The sequence below is a fragment of the Oryx dammah genome, unplaced genomic scaffold (genome assembly GCF_014754425.2).
Source record: "Oryx dammah isolate SB20612 unplaced genomic scaffold, SCBI_Odam_1.1 HiC_scaffold_23, whole genome shotgun sequence".
Classification (NCBI taxonomy): domain Eukaryota; kingdom Metazoa; phylum Chordata; class Mammalia; order Artiodactyla; family Bovidae; genus Oryx; species Oryx dammah.
In genome coordinates, this window is record NW_024070207.1 from 84451939 (window position 1) to 84477069 (window position 25131).

Consider the following 25131-nt stretch of genomic DNA (forward strand, 5'->3'; position numbering starts at 1 on the left):
GGGAGGGAATTAGCAGCAATTATTGACACAACAAATGAAAAACCCTTCACCAATATAATTCCTAACCAACCCACTATACTAATAATTTCCAACTCCCCAAAAGAATTTGCCTTTAGTTAGTCTAAAACATCTCATGCCTCTCAGGTTGGGAGGCTGTAAACAATCACATGTGGCCGGATGAACCTATACAGGTGGGCTAGATAACCTTCAGAGGAGTCCGTAAGCTGAAACACTCTTGTCATGCCCAGGAATTTTTATTGCCTTGGAGCTGCACGTTTACTCCTTCTCCGAGAGAAATGGTTATGGGGGAGAGCATAAAACAGACTCTGGTTTTGGGGTAGATGCTCGGGAACAGGGGGTTTCCTGAGGCTTGATCACACCTTTGCGTATGCCAAGCCTCCTTCCTCATGACCTTTGCCATGGGCGGAGTTCCTCATGCTGGCCCCTGGCAACTATATGAGTCATTTTGCACAAAAACACATGCCTCTGGTAAAAATCAAATAGTTCAAAAGGATATACGGTATAAAGTAAGTCTCCTATTTTTCACATCCTTGACCTCAACCCACTTTCCAAAGATAAACACTCTTATCAGTTACTATGTATTTTTCCAGAGATAATCCATGTACTTACAACTATATTATATATGTGTATATCAATTTTTATACAAATTGTGGCATACTATACATGCTGTTATGAATTTTGATTTCTTAATATATTAAAGCTGGTATTTTAATCCCTCTTTGATTCCTGTGTATATTTTTTAGTTGGTTTAGAATCTGGAAGGGAAGGAAGTATGATTGATTCAGACCTTCAGATCCCAGCGTAATTTAATGAAAACTTACAAATCCACATTGACAATGTGGATTTACAAATGTCACTGCAAATCCACCAATTCTGCCAGGTAAATTTTTCTGACTAGTAGAATATGAAATGTATGTAAACATGATTGAGTTTTATGGAAGGAACTCCTTGAGGCCAGTATAATTTTACTGAAGAAAGTTAAAAGGGGAATCAACTATAAATTGAAACTGTAGAAAAAGTTAATTGTAATCAGTTATTCAAAAATGAAATGAACAATCATTTTTTATTCCAGCATACACTGACACCTACTGCCAGATGCAAATTTATTTGCTTTTTATAACAGAATGCTTTTCTGTGTGTAACAAGAAACTCCTTTTAAATATGTTTAAACAATTACCAAGTATTACTGATTCATATAACTAAACTAACTTAGAAGTTAGATAGGCTTCCGGCTTGGTTTGATGGGGGCTCAGACTCAGTGTCTGTGATTCATTAAGATTTTCCCTCATCTGTATGTCAGTTCCATTCTCAGGCTGTCTTTTTTCCTGGTGGCAAAATTAGACCAGCAGTTCCAGTCTCAGTTCAGTTCAGTCACTCAGTCGTGTCTGACGCTTTGCGACTGCATGAATCACAGCACGCCAGGCCTCCTTGTCCATCACCAATTCCTGGAGTTCACTCAGACTCACGTCCATCGAGTCAGTGCTGCCATCCAGCCATCTCATCCTCTGTCGTCCCCTTCTCCTCCTGCCCTCAATCCCTCCCAGCATCAGAGTATTTTCCAATGAGTCAACTCTTCGCATGAGGTGGCCAAAGTACTGGAGCTTCAGTTTCAGCATCATTCCTTCCAAAGAGATCCCAAGGTTGATCTCCTTCAGAATGGACTGATTGGATCTCTTTGCAGTCCAAGGGACTCTCAAGAGTCTTCTCAAACACCACAGTTCAAAAGCATCAATTCTTTGGTGCTCTGCCTTCTTCACAGTCCAACTCTCACATCCATACATGACCACAGGAAAAACCATAGCCTTGACTAGACAGACCTTAGTCAGCAAAGTAATGTCTCTGCTTTTGAATGTGCTATCTAGGTTGGTCATAACTTTCCTTCCAAGGAGTAAGCGTCCTTTAATTTCATGGCTGCAATCACCATCTGAAGTGATTTTGGAGCCCCAAAAAATAAAGTCTGACACTGTTTCTGCTGTTACGCCATCTATTTCCCATGAAGTGATGGGACTGAATGCCATGATCTTCGTTTTCTGAATGTTGAGCTTTAAGCCAACTTTTTCACTCTCCTCTTTCACTTTCATCAAGAGGCTTTTTAGTTCCTCTTCACTTTCTGCCATAAGGGTGGTGTCATTTGCATATCTGAGGTTATTGATATTTCTCCCGGCAATCTTGATTTCAGCTTGTGTTTCTTCCAGTCCAGCGTTTCTCATGATGTACTCTGCATAGAGTTAAACAAGCAGGGTGACAATATACAGCCTTGACGTATCCTTTTCCTATTTGGAACCAGTCTGTTGTTCCATGTCCAGTTCTAATTGTTGCTTCCTGACCTGCATACAGATTTCTCAAGAGGCAGGTCAGGTGGTCTGGTATTCTCATCTCTTTCAGAATGTTCCACAGTTTATTGTGATCCACAGGTCAAAGGCTTTGGCATAGTCAATAAAGCAGAAATAGATGTTTTTCTGGAACTCTCTTGCTTTCTCCATGATCCAGCAGATGTTGGCAATTTGATCTCTGGTTCCTCTGCCTTTTCTAAAACCAGCTTAAACATCAGGGAGTTCAGGGTTCACGTATTGCTGAAGCCTGGCTTGGAAAATTTTGAGCATTACTTTACTAGCATGTGAGATGAGTGCAATTGTGCGGTAGTTTGAGCATTCTTTGGCATTGCCTTTCTTTGGGATTGGAATGAAAACTGACCTTTTCCACTCTTGTGGTCACTGTTGAGTTTTCCAAATTTGCTGGCATATTGAGTGCAGCACTTTCACAGCATCATCTTTCAGGATTTGAAATAGCTCAACTGGAATTCACTCACCTCCACTAGCTTTGTTCATAGTGATGCTTTCTAAGGTCCACTTGACTTCACATTCCAGGATGTCTGGCTATAGATGAGTGATCACACCATCGTGATTATCTGGGTCGTGATCTTTTTTATATAGTTCTTCTGTGTATTCTTGCCACCTCTTCTTAATATCTTCTGCTTCTCTTAGGTCCATACCATTTCTGTCCTTTATTGAGCCCATCTTTGCATGAAATGTTCCCTTGATATCTCTAAGTTCCTTGAAATTCTGTTCTTTCCCTTGATTTCTTTTCATTGATCGCTGAAGAAGGCTTTCTTATCTCTTCTTGCTATTCTTTGGAACTCTGCATTCAGATGCTTTTATCTTTCCTTTTCTCGTTTTCTTTTCACCTCTCTTCTTTTCACAGCTATTTGTAAGGCCTCCCCACACAGCCATTTTGCTTTTTTCCATTTCTTTTCCATGGGGATGGTCTTGATCCCTGTCTCCTGTACAATGTCACAAACCTCATTCCATAGTTCATCAGGCACTCTATCTATCAGATCTAGGCCCTTAAATATATTTCTCACTTCCACTGTATCATCATAAGGGATTTGATTTAGGTCATACCTGAATGGTCTAGCGGTTTTCCCTACTTTCTTCAATTTGAGTCTGAATTTGGTAATAAGGAGTTCATGATGTGAGCCACAGTCAGCTCCTGGTCTTGTTTTTGTTGACTGTATTGAGCTTCTCCATCTTTGGCTGCAAAGAATACAATCAATCTGAGTTTGGTGTTGACCATCTGGTGATGTCCATTTGTAGAGTCTTCTCTTGTGTTGTTGGAAGAGGGTGTTTGCTATGACCAGTGCATTTTCTTGGCAAAATTCTATTAGTCTTTGCCCTGCTTCATTCTGCATTCCAAGGCCAAATTTGCCTGTTACTCCAGGTGTTTCTTGACTTCCTACTTTTGCATTCCAGTCCCCTATAATGAAAAGGACATCTTTTTGGTGTGTTAGTTCTAAAAGGTCTTGTAGGTCTTCATAGAACCGCTCAACTTCAGCTTCTTCAGCATTACTGGTTGGGGCATAGACTTGGATCACTGTGATATTGAATGGTTTCTTGGAGATGAACAGAGATCATTCTGTCATTTTTGAGATTGCATCCATTTCAGACTCTTTTGTTGACCATGATGGCTACTGCATTTCTTCTGAGGGATTCCTGCCCACAGTAGTAGATATGATGGTCATCTGAGTTAAAATCACCCATTCCAGTCCATTTTAGTTCGCTGATTCCTAGAATGTTGACGTTCACCCTTGCCATCTCTTGTTTGACCACTTCCAATTTGCCTTGATTCATGGACCTGACATTCCAGGTTCCTATGCAATATTGCTCTTTATAGCATCGGATCTTGCTTCTATCACCAGTCACATCCACAACTGGGTACTGTTTTTTGTTTGGCTCCATCCCTTCATTCTTTCTGAAGTTATTTCCCCAGTGATCTGTAGTAGCATATTGGTCACCTAATGACCTGGGGTTTCCTCTTTTGGTATCCTATCATTTTGCCTTTTCATACTGTTCATGGGGTTCTCAAGGCAAGAATACTGAAGTGGCTTGCCATTCCCTTCTCCAGTGGACCACATTCTGTCAGACCTCTCTTCCATGACCTGCCTGTCTTGGGTTGCCCCGCAGGCATGGCTTGGTTTCATTGAGTTAGACAAGGCTGTGGTCCTAGTGTGATTAGATTGACTAGTTTTCTGTGAGTATGGTTTCAGTGTGTTTGCCTTCTGATGCCCTCTTGCAATATCTACCATCTTACTTGGGTTTCTCTTACCTTGGGCGTGGGGTATCTCTTCACGGCTGCTCCAGCAAAGCACAGCTGCTGCTCCTTACCTTGGACGAGGGGTATCTCCTTCCTGATCTTCAAAGTGGGATAGCTTCTCTAGGTCCTCCTGTGCCTGTGCCATTTATTGGCAAGCCACAATTGTGGAACCTAATGACAGCCATTTCAAGGTGGTGTATTTTTGAAAATTCATTTTCCTTCAGACTAAGTTATGAACAACCTAGATAGCATATTCAAAAGCAGAGACATTACTTTGCCGACTAAGGTCCATCTAGTCAAGGCTATGGTTTTTCCAGTGGTCATGTATGGATGTGACAGTTGGACTGTGAAGAAGGCTGAGTGCTGAAGAATTGATGCTTTTGAACTGTGGTGTTGGAGAAGACTCTTGAGAGTCCCTTGGACTGCAAGGAGATCCAACCAGTCCATTCTGAAGGAGATCAACCCTGGGATTTCTTTGGAAGGAATGATGCTAAAGCTGAAGCTCCAGTACTTTGGCCACCTCATGTGAAGAGTTGACTCATTGGAAAAGACTCTGATGCTAGGAAGGATTGGGGGCAGGAGAAGAAGGGACAACAGAGAATGAGATGGCTGGATAGCATCACTGACTTGATGGACACGAATCTGAGTCAACTCAGGGAGTTGGTGATGGACAGGGAGGCCTGGCGTGCTGCGATTCATGGGGTTGCAAAGAGTCGGACACGACTGAGCAACTGAACTGAACTGAACTGAACCGTTTTAAACCACCTAAGGTTGCATTTACAACAATAATTTATCATCCAAATATTAACAGTAATGGCAGCATTTGTCTTAATATTCTTAAATCACAATGGTCTCCTGCTTTAACTATTTCTCAATTTTTGTTTTGTTTTGTTTTTTATCCATTTGTTCATTGCTATGTGATTCAAACCCAGATGACCCCCCCTAGTGCCAGAGATTGCACAGATCTATAAAACAGATATAGGTACAACAAAATATCTCAGGAATGGAGTCAGCAGTATGCCATGTGATACTACCTTAAAGTCAGAATAACCGGCATTATAGCTGTAATAAACTTATAAATTACTGTTCCTTTTTTAAAAATTTTCTTATCTGGCTGTTCTCCTTTTGGACCTTATCTTTTTTAATTATATTTTTTGTCTACCTCCTCCATTCATTCACATGCTCATCTGATAAGACTTAAGTTCTTCCAGCTTTGGACAATAAATGCTTTTAGAAACTAAGGTAGTAACAAGAGAACAGTTGCCCAAGATTCAGAATTTTTTAATCTTTTTTAATTTTTATTTTTTGGTGTTGATTCTCTCTTTTTTTAAAAAAATATTTATTTTAGTTGGAGGCTAATTACTTTACAATATTGTAGTGGTTTTTGCCATACATTGATATGAATCAGCCATCAGTTTACATGGGTTCCCCATCTTGAACCTCCCTCCCACCTCACTCCCCATCCCATCCCTCTGGGTCATCCCAGTACACCAGCCCTGAGCACCCTGTCTCATACATGGAACCTGGACTGGTGATCCATTTCACATATGATAATATACATGTTTCAGTGTTATTCTCTCATTCATCCCACCTTCATCTTCCCCCAGAGTCCAAAAGACTGTTCTATTCATCTGTGTCTCTTTTGTTGTCTCACATATAGAGTTATTGTTACCATCTTTCTAAATTCCATATATATGTGTTAGTATACTGTATTGGTGTTTTTCTTTCTGGCTTACTTCACTCTGTATAATCGGCTCCAGTTTCATCCACCTCATTAGAACTGATTCAAATGGATTCTTCTTAATGGCTGAGTAATAGTCCATTGTGCATATGTACCACAGCTTTCTTATCCATTCATCTGCTGATGGACATCTAGGTTGCTTCCATGTCCTGGCTATTATAAACAGTGTTGCAATGAACATTGGGGTACACGTGTCTCTTTCAATTCTGGTTTCCTTGGTGTGTATGCCCAGCAGTGGGATTGCTGATTCATATGGCAGTTCTATTTTGTGTTTTTAAGAATCTCCACACTGTTCTCCATAGTGACTGTACTAGTTTGCATTCCCACCAACAGTGTAAGGAGATTCCCTTTCCTCCACACCCTCTCCAGCATTTATTGTTTGTAGATATTTGGATAGCAGCCATTCTGACTGGTGTGAGATGGTACCTCATTGTGGTTTCTATTTGCATTTCTCTGATAATGACTGATGTTGAGCATCTTTTTATGCGTTTGTTAGCCATGTGTATGTCTTCTTTGGAGAACTGTCTGTTTAGTTCTTTGGCCCATTTTTTGATTGAGTCATTTATTTTTTCTGGAATTGAGCTGCAGGAGTTGCTTGTATATTTTTTAGATTATTTTTTTTTTTGTCAGTTGCTTCATTTGCTATTATTTTCTCCCATTCTGAAGGCTGTCTTTTCACCTTGCTTAGAGATTCCTTTGTTGTGCAGAAGCTTTTAATTTTAATTAGGTCCCATTTGTTTATTTTTGCTTTTATTTCCATTACTCTGGGATGTGGGTCATAGAGGATCCTGCTGTGATTTATGTCGAAGAGTGTTTTGCCTATCTTTTCCTCTAGGAGTTTTTTTTTTTTTTTTTAATGGAGCATGTGTATTTTGTGGCCAGTGTCTTGGTTGTGAGATTAAACCATTCCTAATTGCTCTAACATGCTGAAGAATCATCTGAGAGGGAGGGAGATGGATGCTGAGTTGTCACATCATAGGAAGCAGCATTATTCTAGCAGCATCCATTTAAGCCTTCCACTGTTAAAGATTTGAGGTTACATGATACGCCTTATGCTCATAACTGATGTGGCTGGAGAACTGGTATTGAATTTATAGCATCAGCAGAACAGAAAATGTGATGTATTTTATACATGTCAATAAAAGAATGACCTGTTCTTGTTCTACAGAGAATAAAAATTGGAAGTCAAACACCCTTTCTATTCCAAAATAGCATCTCAAACATTCTTTAATTTTCACTTAAATTGTTAGGAGGCTTGGAGCTCTTAGTTAGTCTATCTTCCAATACACTGTTTAATATAGCACTGAATAAATGATGCAAGTTGCCAATGGATGAGTGATCAACTAATAGCTCTGCTAGTAATTGATTTATTTTTCTTCAATAAAGTTGCATAAACAAACAAAAAAAAAACTGAAGGAATATAAGGTTGGATTTTCACATGCATTAGCATACCAAATGTTAATTTTATATAAGTTCAGCATATCCAGTTGGACAAGTGTAAAGGAATGCATTCTATAATAACTCCTTCATTGTATCCTCATCACAAAAGCAGATAAGACACTAAGACAAAAGGAAATGCAGGTTATTACTGACTGCTCCTATAAAAGAGTTAAGACAATAAAAGAGGGAGCAAAGCAATTTAAAGTCAGTTTTAAAATACCAAACAAGGTGTCTTGATAACCATTAAAGAAAATAATATTCAGTGACACATGTTAAAGATGGTAAAACAGACTTTATTCAGGACAGTTGAGATAGGTATAATAACAACTACAATACGTTTTTACAATGGGGGAGAGAAACTGGTTTCAACTCCAACCACGGGATAGAAAAGTGGGTATTTATTATCAAGAAGTAGTCCATGGAAGAGAAAAATACTGTGAGGAAAAATCAGGTGTTCTGGTAAACTTTCTGAGTTGTCCATACAGCAGTAGGCTCAAAGGCTGCCTATTAAAAAAATGATGTGGCAATTATTTAACTTTATAACAAGTCATCAGTTTCAGCTTGCAAGACCTTAAGCAAAGGAGAGTTTCAGTCCTGAATGACTCTAAGTCAGAAGGTGGGGGAGTGGAAACTTTAATTTGGACAGTTGTAGCAGGATACAAGAGAAAAGAAGGATTGGGTAAGGACTGACAAAATGTGCAAGATGAAATCCACATGGGTACACCATAGTTTTCAATTTTAAAAAAGTTCCCTCTGCAATCACCTCCATTTTTATCAAAAATAATCAAAGTATTCATAAGACTAATTTGTTTACAAAATAAGTTAGTTTCATTAAACTTGGTTTTACTCTTTACATAACTGAGGCACAGCAATTGCCCACATGGGCCCTTTTTAAGTTTGCTTTGTGGGAACTTTACATACGGAATCTCAGACTGGGCTTTTAAAGCCTCTTGAGACTAAAAAGAAACAAAGCAAAAACTCATCACCAGATTTTGCCTGAAATACCTATGGATTTAAGTGTATATCTCTTTCTTCAGGTCTTTGAAATTTCATGAGCTTCCTCAATCTGCCAGGAAGTGACATTCCTTACTCACTTGTAAGGCAAGAAAGCCTATGGTCCAGGTATAGACAGTTTTTCTAAGGGGTGACTTCATAAGCGTGCTTGTGTGCTCAGTCACTCATGTCCGACTTTTGTGACCCAATGGACTGTAGCCTTCTAGGCTCTTCTTTCCATGGGATTTTTACAGGCAAGAGTATTGTAGCTGGTTGCTGTTTCTTACTCCAGCAGATCTTCTTGACCCAGAGATCAAACCCAGTTCTCCTCTGTCTCATGCACTGGCAGGTGGATTCTTTACCACTGAACAACCTGGGAAGCCTGGCTTTATAAGCACTGGTGCCTTAAAGTCAATGATCATCTGATTTATTGTACATCAGTCTAAAATATAACATTCCATTCAAAGCAGTGGTAATAAATTAATGTTTGCAGTTGTGTTCTGTTACAAGGAGAACAAACTCTAACTGAACTGATGCAAATAACTATATTTCCATTAAAATAAGAATATTCACTAAGAGTTTCCAAATTATTGAGGCATCAGTTAAGAGGAAATGATAAAAGGTTGAATTTTGTTTACAAAGATATAATTTACCAAATTACTCTAAGTTACAAATAGCTTGGGCTTCCCTGGTAGCTCAGCTGGTAAAGATTTCACCTGCAATTCAGTAGACCCCAGTTCGATTCCTGGGTCGAGAAGATCCCCTGGAGAAGGTATAGGCTACCCACTCCAGTATGCTTGTGCTTCCCTGGTGGCTCAGATGATAAAGAATCCACCTGCAGTGCAGGAGACCTGGGTTGGATCCCTGGGTCATGAAGATCTCTTAGAGGAGGGCATGGCAACCCACTACAGTTTTCTTGCCTGGAGAATCCCCATGGACAGATGAGCCTGATGAGCTACAGTTCATGAGGTCACAAAGAGTTGGACACGACTGAGCAACTAAGGACACCACAGCAGATAGGTAGCTTAAGAGGAAAACATGTTTCCTTAAATCTGGAAAATAAAATATTAAATGCTTTAACCAGCAATATATCAAACAAGAAGTTATATTCTAAAAATTCCAAAAATACATATCAGTTCATTTAGTCAAATGTAACTAATTCTTATTTTTCTTGATCTCAGGGTGGGAAGTATATAAGAAGTGGTCAAACGAGATGGCAAGGGTGAACATCGACATTCTAGGAATCAGCGAACTAAAATGGACTGGAATGGGTGAATTTAACTCAGATGACCATTATATCTACTACTGTGCGCAGGAATCCCTCAGAAGAAATGCAGTAGCCATTATGGTCAAGAGAAGAGTCTGAAATGCAGTACTTGGATGCAGTCTCAAAAATGACAGAATGATCTCTGTTCGTCTCCAAGGCAAACCATTCAATATCACAGTTATCCAAGTCTATGCCCCAACCAGTAATGCTGAAGAAGCTGAAGTTGAACGGTTTCATGAAGACCTACAAGACCTCTTAGAACTAACACCCCCAAAAGATGTCCTTTTCATTATAGGGGACTGGAATGCAAAAGTAGGAAGTCAAGAAACACCTGGAGTAACAGGCAAATTTGGCCTTGGAATGCGGAATGAAGCAGGGCAAAGACTAATAGAGTTTTGCCAAGAAAATGCACTGGTCATAGCAAACACCCTCTTCCAACAACGCAAGAGAAGACTCTACACATGGACATCACCAGATGGTCAACACCGAAATCAGATTGATTATATTCTTTGCAGCCAAAGATGGAGAAGCTGTATACAGTCAGCAAAAACAAGACCAAGAGCTGACTGTGGCTCACATCATGAACTCCTTATTACCAAATTCAGACTCAAATTGAAGAAAATAGGGAAAACTGCTAGACCATTCAGGTATGACCTAAATCAAATCCCTTATGATTATACAGTGGAAGTAAGAAATATATTTAAAGGCCTAGATCTGATAGATAGAGTGCCTGATGAACTATGGAATGAGGTTTGTGACATTGTACAGGAGACAGGGATCAAGACCATTGCCTTACAAATAGCTGTGAAAAGGAGAGAGGCAAAAAGCAAAGGAGAAAAGGAAAGATATAAACATCTGAATGCAGAGTTCCAAAGAATAGCAAGAAGAGATAAGAAAGCCTTCTTCAGAGATCAGTGCAAAGAAATAGAGGAAAAGAACAGAATGGGAAAGACTAGAGATCTCTTCAAGAAAATTAGAGATACCAAGGGAACATTTCATACAAAATGGGCTCGATAAAGGACAGAAATGGTGTGGACCTAACAGAAGCAGAAGATATTAAGAAGAGGTGGCAAGAATACACAGAAGAACTATACAAAAAAGATCTTCACAACCCAGATAATCATGATGGTGTGATCACTCATCTAGAGCCAGACATGTTGGAATATGAAGTCAAGTGGGCCTTAGAAAGCATCACTATGAAAAAAGCTAGTGAAGGTGATGGAATTCTAGTTGAGCTGTTTCAAATCCTGAAAGATGATGCTGTGAAAGTGCTGCACTCAATATGCCAGCAAATTTGGAAAACTCAGTAGTGGCCACAGGACTGGAAAAGGTCAGTTTTCATTCCAATCCCAAAGAAAGGCAATGCCAAAGAATGCTCAAACTACCGCACAATTGCACTCATCTCACATGCTAGTAAAGTAATGCTGAAAATTCTCCAAGCCAGGCTTCAGCAATACGTGAACCGTGAACTCCCTGATGTTCAAGCTGGTTTTAGAAAAGGCAGAGGAACCAGAGATCAAATTGCCAACATCTGCTGGATCATGGAGAAAGCAAGAGAGTTCCAGAAAAACATCTATTTCTGCTTTATTGACTATGCCAAAGCCTTTGACCTGTGGATCACAATAAACTGTGGAAAATTCTGAAAGACATGGGAATAGCAGACCACCTGACCTGCCTCTTGAGAAATCTGTATGCAGGTCAGGAAGCAATGTTTAGAACTGGACATGGGACAACAGACTGGTTCCAAATAGGAAAAGGAGTACGTCATGGCTGTATACTGTCACCCTGCTTATTGAACTTCTATGCAGAGTACATCATGAGAAATGCTGGACTGGAAGAAACACAAGCTGGAATCAAGATTGCTGGGAGAAATATCAATAACCTCAGATATGCAGATGACACCACCCTTATGGCAGAAAGTGAAGAGGAACTAAAAAGACTCTTTATGAAAGTGAAAGAGGAGAGTGAAAAAGTTGGCTTAAAGCTCAACATTCAGAAAACGAAGATCATGGCATCTGGCCCCATCACTTCATGAAAAATAGGTGAGGAAACAGTGGAAACAGTGTCAGACTTTATTTTGCTGGGCTCCAAAATCACTTCAGATGGTGATTGCAGCCATGAAATTAAAAGACACTTACTCCTTGGAAGAAAAGTTATGACCAACCTAGATAGCATATTCAAAAGCAGAGACATTACTTTGCCGACTAAGGTCCGTTCAGTCAAGGCTATGGTTTTTCCTGTGGTCATGTATGGATGTGAGAGTTGGACTGTGAAGAAGGCTGAGCGCTGAAGAATTGATGCTTTTGAACTGTGGTGTTGGAGAAGACTCTTGAGGGTCCCTTGGACTGCAAAGAGATCCAACCAGTCCATTCTGAAAGAGATCAACTCTGGGATTTCTTTGGAAGGAGTGATGCTGAAGCTGAAACTCCAGTATTTTGGCCACCTCATGCGAAGAGTTGACTCATTGGAAAATACTCTGATCCTGGGAGAGATTGGGGGCAGGAGGAGAAAGGGACGACCGAGGATGAGATAGCTGGATGGCATCACGGACTTGATGGACATGAGTCTGAGTGAACTCCGGGAGATGGTGATGGACAGGGAGGCCTGGCATGCTGCGATTCATGGGGTCGCAAAGAGTCGGACATGACTGAGCGACTGAACTGAACTGAACTGATCTGAATTTCTTCATTAGTTCTGGAAATTCTTACACAGTTCAGTGGTATAGTCCTCAAGTTATTGAAGGCATGCCATCATGGCGCATTCTTATTTACGGCTAATTATAAATACTTTCAGAGAATAATTACAATATAGTAGTAACTGAAAATGATGAAAGATAAAAAAATGACCATGGCTAAAGATCTGATGTAAGTTAATTTGTGGAGGAATTTTAGTTATTTCTGTGGCATACAACATGTTAACATACTAACTGAACAACAAGAATATCAACATGTTTCTCTGAACTTCATGTTAATTCTGAAATATCTACGTTAAAAATGTATATCTGTACATATATAATGAAAGACAGTTCATCGTTACTTCCTTTTTGACAGTGCTCTCCACATAATTTGACATATCAGATAAACCTAAATATACCTCTGTTTTACAAGGTGTGAGAGAAATACTTCAAGATTTTCCAGGGGCCTTCTGGGAAACCTCAAAGTTAGTTTGCAGATGAAAAGGCTCAATTCAGAATTTTATTTTGAGAAGTTTCAAAATTGTCAAAAAGATGGAACAGTTGACTAAATAGGATCACAGGTAGATGGCTATCAATTTGATAAAAGTTACAACAAAATTTCCAACATTAATATAGAAGGTTGTTGTTGTTGTTCAGTCACTCAGTTGTGTCTGACTATTTGTGATTCCATGGACTGCAGCACATCAGGCTTCCCTGCTCTTCACTGTCTCCCAGAGCTTGGTCAAAACTCATGTCCACTGAATCGGGGATGCATCCAACCATCTCATCCTCTGTCATCCCCTTCTCCTCCTGCCTTCAATCTTGCCCAGCATCAGGGTCTTTTCTAATGTGTTGGCTCTTTGCATCAGGGGGCCAAAGTATTTGAGCTTCAACTTATCAGTCCTTCCAATGAATATTCAGGGTTTCTTTACTTTAGGATTGACTGGTTTAATCTTGTAGTCCAAGGGACACTCTTCAGTTATCTGTAACACCAGAGTTAAAAAGCATTAGTTCTTCAGTACTCAGTCTTCCTTAGGGTCCAACTCTTACATCACACATGACTACTGGAAAAACCATCCTTGACCATATGGATTTTTGTCAGCAAAGTAACGTCTCTGCTTTTTAAAACACTGTCTAAGTTTGTCATAGCTTTTCTTCCAAGGAGCAAGGGTCTTTAATTTCATGGCTGCAGTCACCATCTGCAATGATTCTGGAGCCCAAGAAAATAAAGTCTGTCACTGTTTCCATTGTTTTCCCCTTCTATTTGCCATGAAATAATGAGACTGCATGCCATGATTTTAGTTTTTTGAATGTTGAGTTTTAAGCAGCTTTTTCAATCTTCTCTTTAATTCATCAAGAGACTCTTTAGCTCCTCTTTACTTTCTCTCATAAGGGTGGTGTCATCTGCATATCTGAGGTTGTTGGTATTTCTCCCAGCACCCTTGATTCCAGCTTGTGCTTCATTCAACCTGGTATTTTGCATGCTGTACTCTGCATATAAGTTAAATAGCAGGGTGACAGTATACATCCTTGATGTACTCCTTTCCCAATTTTGAAACAGTCTGTTGTCCAGTTCTAACTGCTGCTTCTTGACCCACATACAGTTTCCTCAGGAGGCAGGTTAGGTGGCCTGGTACTTCTATCTTTCTCAGAATTTTCCAGTTTGTTGTGATCCACACAGTCAAAGGCTTTGGCATAGTCAATGAAGCAGAGATAGATGCTTTTCTGGAACTCTCTTGCTTTTCCTATGATCCAGCAGATATTGGCAATTTGATCTCTGGTTCCTCTGCCTTTTCTAAATCCAGCTTGAACATCTGGAAGTTCTCAGTTCATGGATTTTTGAAGGCTAGCTTGGAAAATTTTGAGCATTACTTTGGTAGCATGTGAAATGAGTACAACTGTATAGTAGTTTGAACATTCTTTGGTATTGCCCTTCTTTGAGATTAGGATTAGACCTTTTCCAGTCCTGTGGGCACTGCTGAGTTTTCCAAATTTGCTGACATATTGAGTGCAGCACTTTAACAGCATCATCTTTTAGGATTTTAAATAGCTCAGCTGGAATACCATAACCTCAGCTAGCTTTGTTCCTAGTGATGCTTCCTAAGACCCACTTGACTTCATACTCAAGGATGTCTAGCTATAGGTGAGTGATTACACTATCATGGTTATCTGGGTCACGAATATCTTTTTGGTATAGTTCTGTGTATTCTTGCGACCTTGTCTTAATATCGTCTGCTTCTCTTAGAAGGTTATGTGCTTATAAGGCAAACGAAAAATCCTTAGGTCTTTTAATATTAAAAACAACCAATTTTCTTAAGTAATTAAAGACCTAATAAAGATTACATCAAGCACAGAAAACCATTCTAAATCATAAAAACTTTTTTTCTCAGGCAGGTAGCTTAAAAGATAAAGAAATGGTTATGAAGTACCAAATGCCAGGTCCCTGGATGCAGTACCTGTGAGTAAGTGAAACCAGACTGATCACATAGGAAAATCACCTCAGCAGGTGATTAGAAAGGCATGGTAACATGCTGGAAGGAGAACTAGGCATGAATGGCCCAATCTGAAAGAAAGAAAGATTCCAGTACATCAACCTGAGAGTGAAGAGTGAAGGAAAGTGACATCTGAGTGTGAGTTTCTTTGGGGTTCTAGGTTGTTGACTGTTGCTTTCAACACTAGTCTCAGGGTTTTGTCTTCTGTGCTATGTGGCCTGTGAAGTCTTGCTGCCACAGTAAGCAATCAGGCTTAAATCCCCAAGATGGGAGAACCAAGTCCAGGACTTTGGACCACCAGACAACTCCCAACCCCACAGAATATTAATCAGAAAGACCTTTCCCAAAGGCCTCCATCTCAACACTAAGACCAAGCCCCATCCAAAGGCTAGCAAGCTCCAGTGCCTGATGTCTCATGCCAATCTTTCAGCAAAACAGGAATACAAAACTGCACATTAGCAGACAGGTTGCTTAAAGCCATATAAAGCCCAAATACATCCCAAAACACACTACTGGACACAGCTGTCCTTCAGAGAGACAAGATCCAGCTCTATCCATGAGAACAGTGGCACAAGCCCCCAAAACCAAGAAATGTTCACAATGCACTGGTCCAGCAGACACATGGAAAAATGAGAAGACAATAAACATGTAGCAAACGAAGGAATATGGTAAAAACCCACAATATGAAATAAATGAAGAGGAAATAGGCAGTCCACCTGAAAAAGAATTCGGAGTAATCATAGTAAAGACTATTCAAAATCTTGAAAATATAATGGAAGCACAGATAAAGAGACTGGAGACACAGATCAAGAAGATACATGAGGGAGAACAAGATGGCAGAGGAGTAGGTGGACGTGGAGTACATCTCTCTCCACAGATACATCAGGAATACACCTTCAGACACAGAAGTGCATATAGAACACCAGCTGAGAGAAGACAGGAGTACCTGACCAGTGGAAAAGAATATATGGGACCACACAAAACTTGGTAGGATGAAGGGACTAGGGGGAGAAACAGGAGTGTTAGTAAGACTGTACTTGCCCTTGATGGGTGGGGGAACTGAATCAGGGGTCCAATCCCCATAGCAGGGCAATTGTCTGAGTAAGAGGAGAAATATTTAAGGCTGAGAGTGAAACAGCTGATCTGTGGCAGTCTAAAGGTAATGAGAATTAGACAGTTCTTGTTGCAGTCGCAGTCATACATACACTGTTCAGGAACATGGTCTCCTGGAAGGGCAGCAGCTGGGCACTGGAGTTTAGGGATTGTGGAGCAATCCCAGTGCGAGGGCTGCTGTTGACTGTGGAAAGACGGATCGAGAGGATGTGAGGGAGTGGATCGTGGTGGGAAATGCATGTGGAGAAAAGCCAGGCAGCCATGGAAGAAAGGTGGTACTGCTGAGTCACGTGTAGGGAGTGGAGCCATCATCATAGCCTCTCTCTCCACACACCAGCATTGGGCTGCTGAACAACAGAGAGGTTGGCCCATCAAAGGCCTGATGCACTGAGCTACAGAGTAGGACCCCATCCAGGGTGCCCCTTTAAGTGCCTGATGCACTGATCTACAGAGTAGGACCCCAGTCAGGGGGGCTCTTTTATGTGCCTGAAGCACTGAACAACAGATAACGACCCCAGGCAAGGGATCCCTCTAAGTGTCTGAAAGGCAGAGCTACAGAGAAAGACAGGCCAAAGAGGCCTTCTGATCATCAGCCTCAAGAGGCTCGATAAAAGACTCTGATAGGGCCATAACTCATGCCGCGGAGGCAGTCTTTGTCCCCAAACACTTGACGCCACCAAGGTCCCCGCAAGCCAAGAGGCAGTCTTTGTCCCCGAACACTTGACGCCACCAAGGTCCCCGCAAGCCAAGCAGCTGCACTACCTTCACGTTCAACTCTCACTGGGGCAGAGCTGCCACAGGCAAATAAATAAATAAATAAATAAATAAATAAAAGCCTTGTGTTTATGCACGCAGGGTCGCTTTGGTCCTGTCCAACTCTTTGCGACCCTGTAGACTGTGGCCTGCCAGGCTTCTCTGTCAGAGAAGGGGTTCTCCATGCAAGAATACTGGAGTGTATTGGCCAATACTAGTTGCCATACACTTCGAGAGCACTATATTTCCTGCTTACCTAGCCGTCAACCCCCTGAGTACCTGGTTCTGCCAGAACCCCTGTGGACCCAAGCAGCTGCACTGCTTCCACACCTGGCCCTCACAGGGGAAAACCCAAGCCCTCCAGGGCAGCCTCAAGAGCTAAACCCCAGTGGACAACCCACTTGTAGGGGTGGAAATAAAACCACAATTGAAACCCAGGGGCAGTGTGACTAGGGAAAAAAACCCAAAATCTTCCCACCAGCTGTACACACTGCAGATTAAATCCACAAGATCAACTAGGCAGACTCTGTATCTACGGAATATATAAAAGGCCATTGAGAGCTTCCACAAAAGAAAACACGCTAGTTCTGGTAGCTGTGGACACTGGAGGCAAGAACACACAGGAGCAGGACCAGATTAGAATCTGAGCAGACCCCATAGCAGGTCCAGAGATCAGTATAGTGTTGGAGGGCATCCTAGGGAGGTAAAGTGGACTGTGATTCCCAGCGCAGGAAAGGACTCTGACAGCAGTGACTCAAGAAAAATATTTATTATTATTTTTTGACTTGTTCTGTAGATTATTTTGGATTTTTTTCCGTTTCTTCCCCCTCTGTTGTAGTTGTCGATTTTATTGGCACTGAGAAATCAAATTAAGCTTTTGAGCTTTTTTCTTTTTCCTCAGTCACATTTTTTTATTGTTGTCATAAACCTCTGCCTCTACGTTGGGCTTCTGCTGTTCTGTGGCATTTTCCTGCTTTCTTTTCTCTTTTTTAAATTTAAAATTTTAATTTTTTAAACCTATTATTATTTTTTCTACATATATTCCTTTGTTTGCTTTTCTGACTGTTCTTTCACCCTTGCAGTTAATCGTTAATGTATATAAATCTTATTATATACCTTTATTTAACTTTGCATGTCTATTCTTTCTTTCTTTTCTTTCTCTCCTTTCCTCTCAACATATTTGATAGTTTTATTTTCATTGCTTTATTCCCCAATTGTCACTTTGCTTTAGTTTTGTATTCCAGTTTGTGGGTTAATTAGTTTTGTTCTGGTAGATATAATTTTTGGTTTCCTTTCTTCACCAGGTCAATCTATTGTACTTAGTTTTTGTTGTATTGTTTTGATTTTGCTTATGGATGTATTTGTAGATGTGTATATTCAGTCACATTTCCTACTGTTGTTATAAACCTCTGCCTTTACATTGGGCTTTTGCAGTTCTGTGGAGTTTTCATTCTTTTCCCCCTTTTTTCTTTGTTTTTTCTCTTTTCTATAATTTTAATTTTAAAACCTGTTATATTTTTTCTACATTTATTCCTTTTTTTAAAAAATTTATTTATTTATTTTTAATTTTTACTTTACAATTCTGCATTGGTTTTGGCATAGATTGACATGAATCCACCACAGGTGTACATTCGTTCCCAAACATGAACCCCCCTCCCACCCCCCTCCCCACAACATCTCTCTGGGTCATCCCCGCGCGTCAGCCCCAAGAGTGTCATATCCTGCATCAGACATAGACTGGCATTTCGATTCTTACATGTTATTATACATGTTTCAATGCCATTCTCCCAAATCATCACACCCTCTCCCTCTCCCTCTGAGTCCAAAAGTCCGCTATACACATCTGTGTCTTTTTTGCTGTCCTGCATACAGGGTCATCATTGCCATCTTCCTAAATTCCATATATATGTGTTAGTATGCTGTATTGGTGTTTTTCTTTCTGGCTCACTTCACTCTGTATAATCGGCTCCAGTTTCACCCATCTCATCAGAACTGATTCAAATGTATTCTTTTTAATGGCTGAGTAATACTCCATTGTGTATATGTACCACAGCTTTCTTATCCATTCATCTACTGATGGACATCTAGGTTGTTTCCATGTCCTGGCTATTATAAACAGTGCTGCGATGAACATTGGGGTACATGTGTTTCTTTCAATTCTGGTTTCCTCGGTGTGTATGCCCAACAGTGGGATTGCTGGGTCATAAGGCATTTCTATTTGCAATTTTTTAAGGAATCTCCACACTGTTCTCCATAGTGGCTGTACTAGTCTGCATTCCCACCAACAGTGTAGGAGGGTTCCCTTCTCTCCACACCCTCTCCAGCATTTATTGCTTGCAGATTTTTGGATCGCAGACATTCTGACTGGTGTGAAGTGGTACCTCATTGTGGTTTTGATTTGCATTTCTCTAATAATGAGTGATGTTGAGCATCTTTTCATGTGTTTGTTAGCCATCCGTATGTCTTCTTTGGAGAAATGTCTATTTAGTTCTTTGGCCCATTTTTTTATTGGGTCGTTTATTTTTCTGGAATTGAGCTGCAGGAGTTGCTTGTATATTTTTGAGATTAGTTGTTTGTCAGTTGCTTCATTTGCTATTATTTTCTCCCATTCGGAAGGCTGTCTTTTCACTTTGCTTATGTTTTCCTTTGTTGTGCAGAAGCTTTTAATTTTAATTAGATCCCATTTGTTTATTTTTGCTTTTATTTCCAGAATTCTGGGAGGTGGATCATAGAGGATCCTACTGTGGTTTATGTCAGAGAGTGTTTTGCCTATGTTCTCCTCTAAGAGTTTTATAGTTTCTGGTCTTACATTTAGATCTTTAATCCATTTTGAGTTTATCTTTGTGTGCGGTGTTAGAAAGTGATCTAGCTTCATTCTTTTACAAGTGGTTGACCAGTTTTCCCAGCACCACTTGTTAAAGAGATTGTCTTTACTCCATTGTATATTCTTGCCTCCTTTGTCAAAGATAAGGTGTCCATATGTATGTGGATTTATCTCTGGGCTTTCTATTTTGTTCCATTGATCTATATGTCTGTCTTTGTGCCAATACCATACTGTCTTGATGACTGTGGCTTTGTAGTAGAGCCTGAAGTCAGGCAAATTGATTCCTCCAGTTCCATCCTTCTTTCTCAAGATTGCTTTGGCTATTCGTGGTTTTTTGTATTTCCATACAAATCTTGAAATTATTTGTTCTAGTTCTGTGAAAAATATCGCTGGTATCTTGATAGGGATTGCACTGAATTTGTAAATTGCTTTGGGTAATATACTCATTTTCACTATATTGATTCTTCCGATCCATGAGCATGGTATATTTCTCCATCTATTAGTGTCCTCTTTGATTTCTTTCATCAGTGTTTTAAAGTTTTCTGTATATAGGTCTTTAGTTTCTTTAGGTAGATATATTCCTAAGTATTTTATTCTTTTTGTTGCAATGGTGAATGGAATTGTTTCCTTAATTTCTTCTTCTACTTTCTCATTATTAGTGTATACGAATGCAAGGGATTTCTGTGTGTTGATTTTATATCCTGCAACTTTACTATATTCATTAATTAGCTCTAGTAATTTTCTGGTAGAGTCTTTAGTGTTTTCTATGTAGAGGATCATGTCATCTGCAAACAGTGAGAGTTTTACTTCTTCTTTTCCAATTTGGATTCCTTTTATTTCTTTTTCTGCTCTGATTGCTGTGGCTAAAACTTCCAGAACTATGTTGAATAGTAGTGGTGAAAGTGGGCACCCTTGTCTTGTTCCTGACTTAAGGGGAAATACTTTCAATTTTTCACCATTGAGGATAATGTTTGCTGTGGGTTTGTCATATATAGCTTTTATTATATTGAGGTATGTTCCTTCTATTCCTGCTTTCTGGAGAGTTTTTATCATAAATGGATGTTGAATTTTGTCAAAGGCCTTCTCTGCATCTATTGAGATAATCATATGGTTTTTATTTTTCAATTTGTTAATGTGGTGAATTACATTGATTGATTTGCGGATGTTGAAGAATCCTTGCATCCCTGGGATAAAGCCCACTTGGTCATGGTGTACGATCTTTTTAATGTGTTGTTGGATTCTGATTGCTAGAATTTTGTTGAGGATTTTTGCATCTATGTTCATCAGTGATATTGGCCTGTAGTTTTCCTTTTTTGTAGTATCTTTGTCAGGTTTTGGTATTAGGGTGATGGTGGCCTCATAGAATGAGTTTGGAAGTTTCCCTTCCTCTGCAATTTTCTGGAAGAGTTTGAGTAGGATAGGTGTTAACTCTTCTCGAAATTTTTGGTAGAATTCAGCTGTGAAGCCGTCTGGACCTGGGCTTTTGTTTGCTGGAAGATTTCTGATTACAGTTTCAATTTCCGTGCTTGTGATGGGTCTGTTAAGATTGTCTATTTCTTCCTGGTTTAGTTTTGGAAAATTGTATTTTTCTAAGAATTTGTCCATTTCTTCCAGGTTGTCCATTTTATTGGCATATAATTGCTGATAGTAGTCTCTTATGATCCTTTGTATTTCTGTGTTGTCTGTTGTGATCTCTCCATTTTCATTTCTAATTTTATTGATTTGATTTTTCTCTCTTTGCTTCTTGATGAGTCTGGCTAATGGTCTGTCAATTTTATTTATCCTTTCAAAGAACCAGCTTTTGGCTTTGTTGATTTTTGCTATGGTCTCTTTTGTTTCTTTTGCATTTATTTCTGCCCTAATTTTTAAGATTTCTTTCCTTCTGCTAACTCTGGGGTTCTCTAATTCTTCCTTTTCTAGTTGCTTTAGGTGTAGAGTTAGGTTATTTATTTGACTTTTTTCTTGTTTCTTGAGGTATGCCTGTATTGCTATGAACTTTCCTCTTAGCACTGCTTTTATAGTGTCCCACAGGTTTTGGGTTGTTGTGTTTTCATTTTCATTAGTTTCTATGCATATTTTGATTTCTTTTTTGATTTCTTCTGTGATTTGTTGGTTATTCAGAAGCGTGTTGTTCAGCCTCCATATGTTGGAATTTTTAATAGGTTTCCTCCTGTAATTGAGATCTAATCTTAGTGCATTATGGTCAGAAAAGATGCTTGGAATGATTTCGATTTTTTTGAATTTATCATGGTTATATTTATGGCCCAGGATGTGATCTATCCTCGAGAAGGTTCCATGAGCACTTGAGAAAAAGGTGAAATTCATTGTTTTGGGGTGAAATGTCCTATAGATATCAATTAGGTCTAACTGGTCTAATGTATCATTTAAAGTTTGCGTTTCTTTGTTAATTTTCTGTTTAGTTGATCTGTCCATATGTGTGAGTGGGGTATTAAAGTCTCCCACTATTATTGTGTTGTTGTTAATTTCCCCTTTCATACTTGTTAGCATTTGTCCTACATATTGTGGTGCTCCTATATTGGGTGCATATATATTTATAATTGTTATATCTTCTTCTTGGATTGATCCTTTGATCATTATGTAGTGGCCTTCTTTGTCTCTTTTCACAGCCTTTGTTTTAAAGTCTATTTTATCGGATATGAGTATTGCCACTCCTGCTTTCTTTTGGTCTCTATTTGCATGGAATATCTTTTTCCAACCCTTCACTTTCAGTCTGTATGTGTCCCTTGTTTTGAGGTGGGTCTCTTGTAAGCAGCATATAGAGGGTTCTTGTTTTTGTATCCAATCGGCCAGTCTTTGCCTTTTGGTTGGGGCATTCAATCCATTTACGTTTAAGGTAATTATTGATAAGTATGATCCCGTTGCCATTTGTTTTATTATTTTGGGTTCGGGTTTATACTCCCTTTTTGTGTTTCCTGTCTAGAGAATATCCTTTAGAATTTGTTGGAGAGCTGGTTTGGTGGTGCTGAATTCTCTCAGCTTTTGCTTGTCTGTAAAGCTTTTGATTTCTCCTTCGTATTTGAATGAGATCCTTGCTGGGTATAGTAATCTGGGCTGTAGGTTATTTTCTTTCATCACTTTAAGTATGTCTTGCCATTCCCTCCTGGCCTGAAGAGTTTCTATTGAGAGATCAGCTGTTATCCTTATGGGAATCCCCTTGTGTGTTATTTGTTGTTTTTCCCTTGCTGCTTTTAATAGTTGTTCTTTGTGATTGATCTTTGTTAATTTGATTAATATGTGTCTTGGGGTGTTTCGCCTTGGGTTTATCCTATTTGGGACTCTCTGGGTTTCTTGGACTTGGGTGATTATTTCCTTCCCCATTTTAGGGAAGTTTTCAACTATTATCTCCTCAAGGATTTTCTCATGGTCTTTCTTTTTGTCTTCTTCTTCTGGGACTCCTATAATTCGAATGTTGGAGCATTTCATATTGTCCTGGAGGTCTCTGAGGTTGTCCTCATTTCTTTTAATTCGTTTTTCTTTTTTCCTCTCTGATTCATTTATTTCTACCATTCTGTCTTCTATTTCACTAATCCTATCTTCTGCCTCCGTTATTCTATTATTTGTTGCCTCCAGAGTGTTTCTGATCTCATTTATTGCATTATTCATTGTATATTGACTCTTTTTTATTTCTTCTAGGTCCTTGTTGAACCTTTCTTGCATCTTCTCAATCCTTGTCTCTAGGGTATTTATCTGTGATTCCATTTTGACTTCAAGATTTTGGATCATTTTCACTATCAATATTCGGAATTCTTTCTCAGGTAGATTCCCTATCTCTTCCTCTATTGTTTGCTTTGGTGGGCATTTCTCCTGCTCCTTTACCTGTTGGGTATTCCTCTGTCTCTTCATCTTGGTTATATTGCTGCGTTTGGAATGGCCTTTTTATATTCTGGTAATTTGTGGATTTCTCTTTATTGTGGAGCTTCCTCACTGTGGGTGGGGTTGTATCAGTGGCTTGTCAAGGTTTCCTGGTTAGGGAGGCTTGTGTTGGAGGTCTGGTGGGTGGAGCTGGGTTTCTTCTCTCTGGAGTGCAGTGGAGTGACCAGTAATGGGTTATGAGACGTCTAAAGTTTTGGAGTAACTTTGAACTGCCTGTATATTGAAGCTCAGGGGTGTGTTCCTGTGTTGCTGGAGAATTTGTGTGGTATGTCTTGCTCTGAAACTTGTTGGCCCTTGGGTGGAGCTTTGTTTCAGTGTAGGTTTGGAGGCATTTGATGAGCTCCTATTGCTTAATGTTCCCTGAATTCAGGAGTTCTCTGATGTTCTCAAGCTTTGGACTTAAGCCTCCTGCTTCTGGTTTTCGGTTTTATTTTTACGGTGGTCTCTAGACTTCTCCATCTATACAGCACCAATGATATAGTATCTAGGCTAAAGATGGAAGGTTTCTCCACATTGAGGGGCACCCAGAGAGGTTCACTGGGTTACATGGAGAAGAGAAGAGGGAGGGGGTAGTTAGAGGTGACTGGAATGAGATGCGGTGAGATCAAAAGAGGAGAGAGCAAGCTAGTCAATAGTCACTTCCTTATGTGTGCTCCATAGTCTGGACCTCTCAGCGGTATTTATGGAGTTATACAGGGGAGAGGAGAGAGAGGAAGTAGACAGAGGTGGCCAGGAGGGTAAGAGAGAGGAATGAAAAGGAGAGAGACAGGTCCAGCCAGTAATCAGTTCCTTAGGTGCTCTCCACCATCTAGAACACACAGAGAATCACAGAGTTGGATATAGAAGAGATGGGGGGAGGGGGGGGAGAGACAGAGGCCACCTGGTGGAGAAAAAGGAGAGTCCAAAAGGAGGAGAGAGTGGTCAAGCCAGTAATCTCGCTGTCAGGTAAGATTGGGTTATGAAATGTACAAGATTGACAACAAAAACCGAAAAGCAAAGATTAAAAACCTAGAGTAGAGGTTAGATTTTCAAAAATACAATGTTAAAGAGACGAAGCATAAGGAAGAAAGAAAAAAAAAGAGAAAAGATAAAAAAATAATAATATTATTAAGAAAAAGAAATAAGGAAAAAAAAATAAGGAAAAAAATATATATAAGAAAAAAAAAACCCAAGATTAAAAAAGAAATACCAACAACAACCACGCGAAGACTATATATGGTGTTTGCTTTAAAAAAGTAGAGTCTTTTTTTTTTGAAAAGTAATAGTTATAGAAATATAAAGTAGAGAAATAGACTTAACAGTTAAAAAAAAGTTTGAGGAAAAAAAAAA

General features: G+C 39.6%; 1 long non-coding RNA gene and 1 pseudogene across 1 annotated transcript in view; both read left to right on the top strand.

Moving 5' to 3' along the window:
• Window positions 1-857: 857 nt before the first annotated feature.
• On the top strand, window positions 858-5639 carry LOC120881645 (annotated as a pseudogene).
• Window positions 5640-22416: 16777 nt separating this feature from the next.
• LOC120882194 overlaps window positions 22417-25131 on the top strand; it is a 20683-nt gene continuing 17968 nt past the window's right edge. The window contains exon 1 of the long non-coding RNA XR_005725436.1: window positions 22417-22430. This is a non-coding gene — a long non-coding RNA (uncharacterized LOC120882194). The remainder of the gene's footprint in view (window positions 22431-25131) is intronic.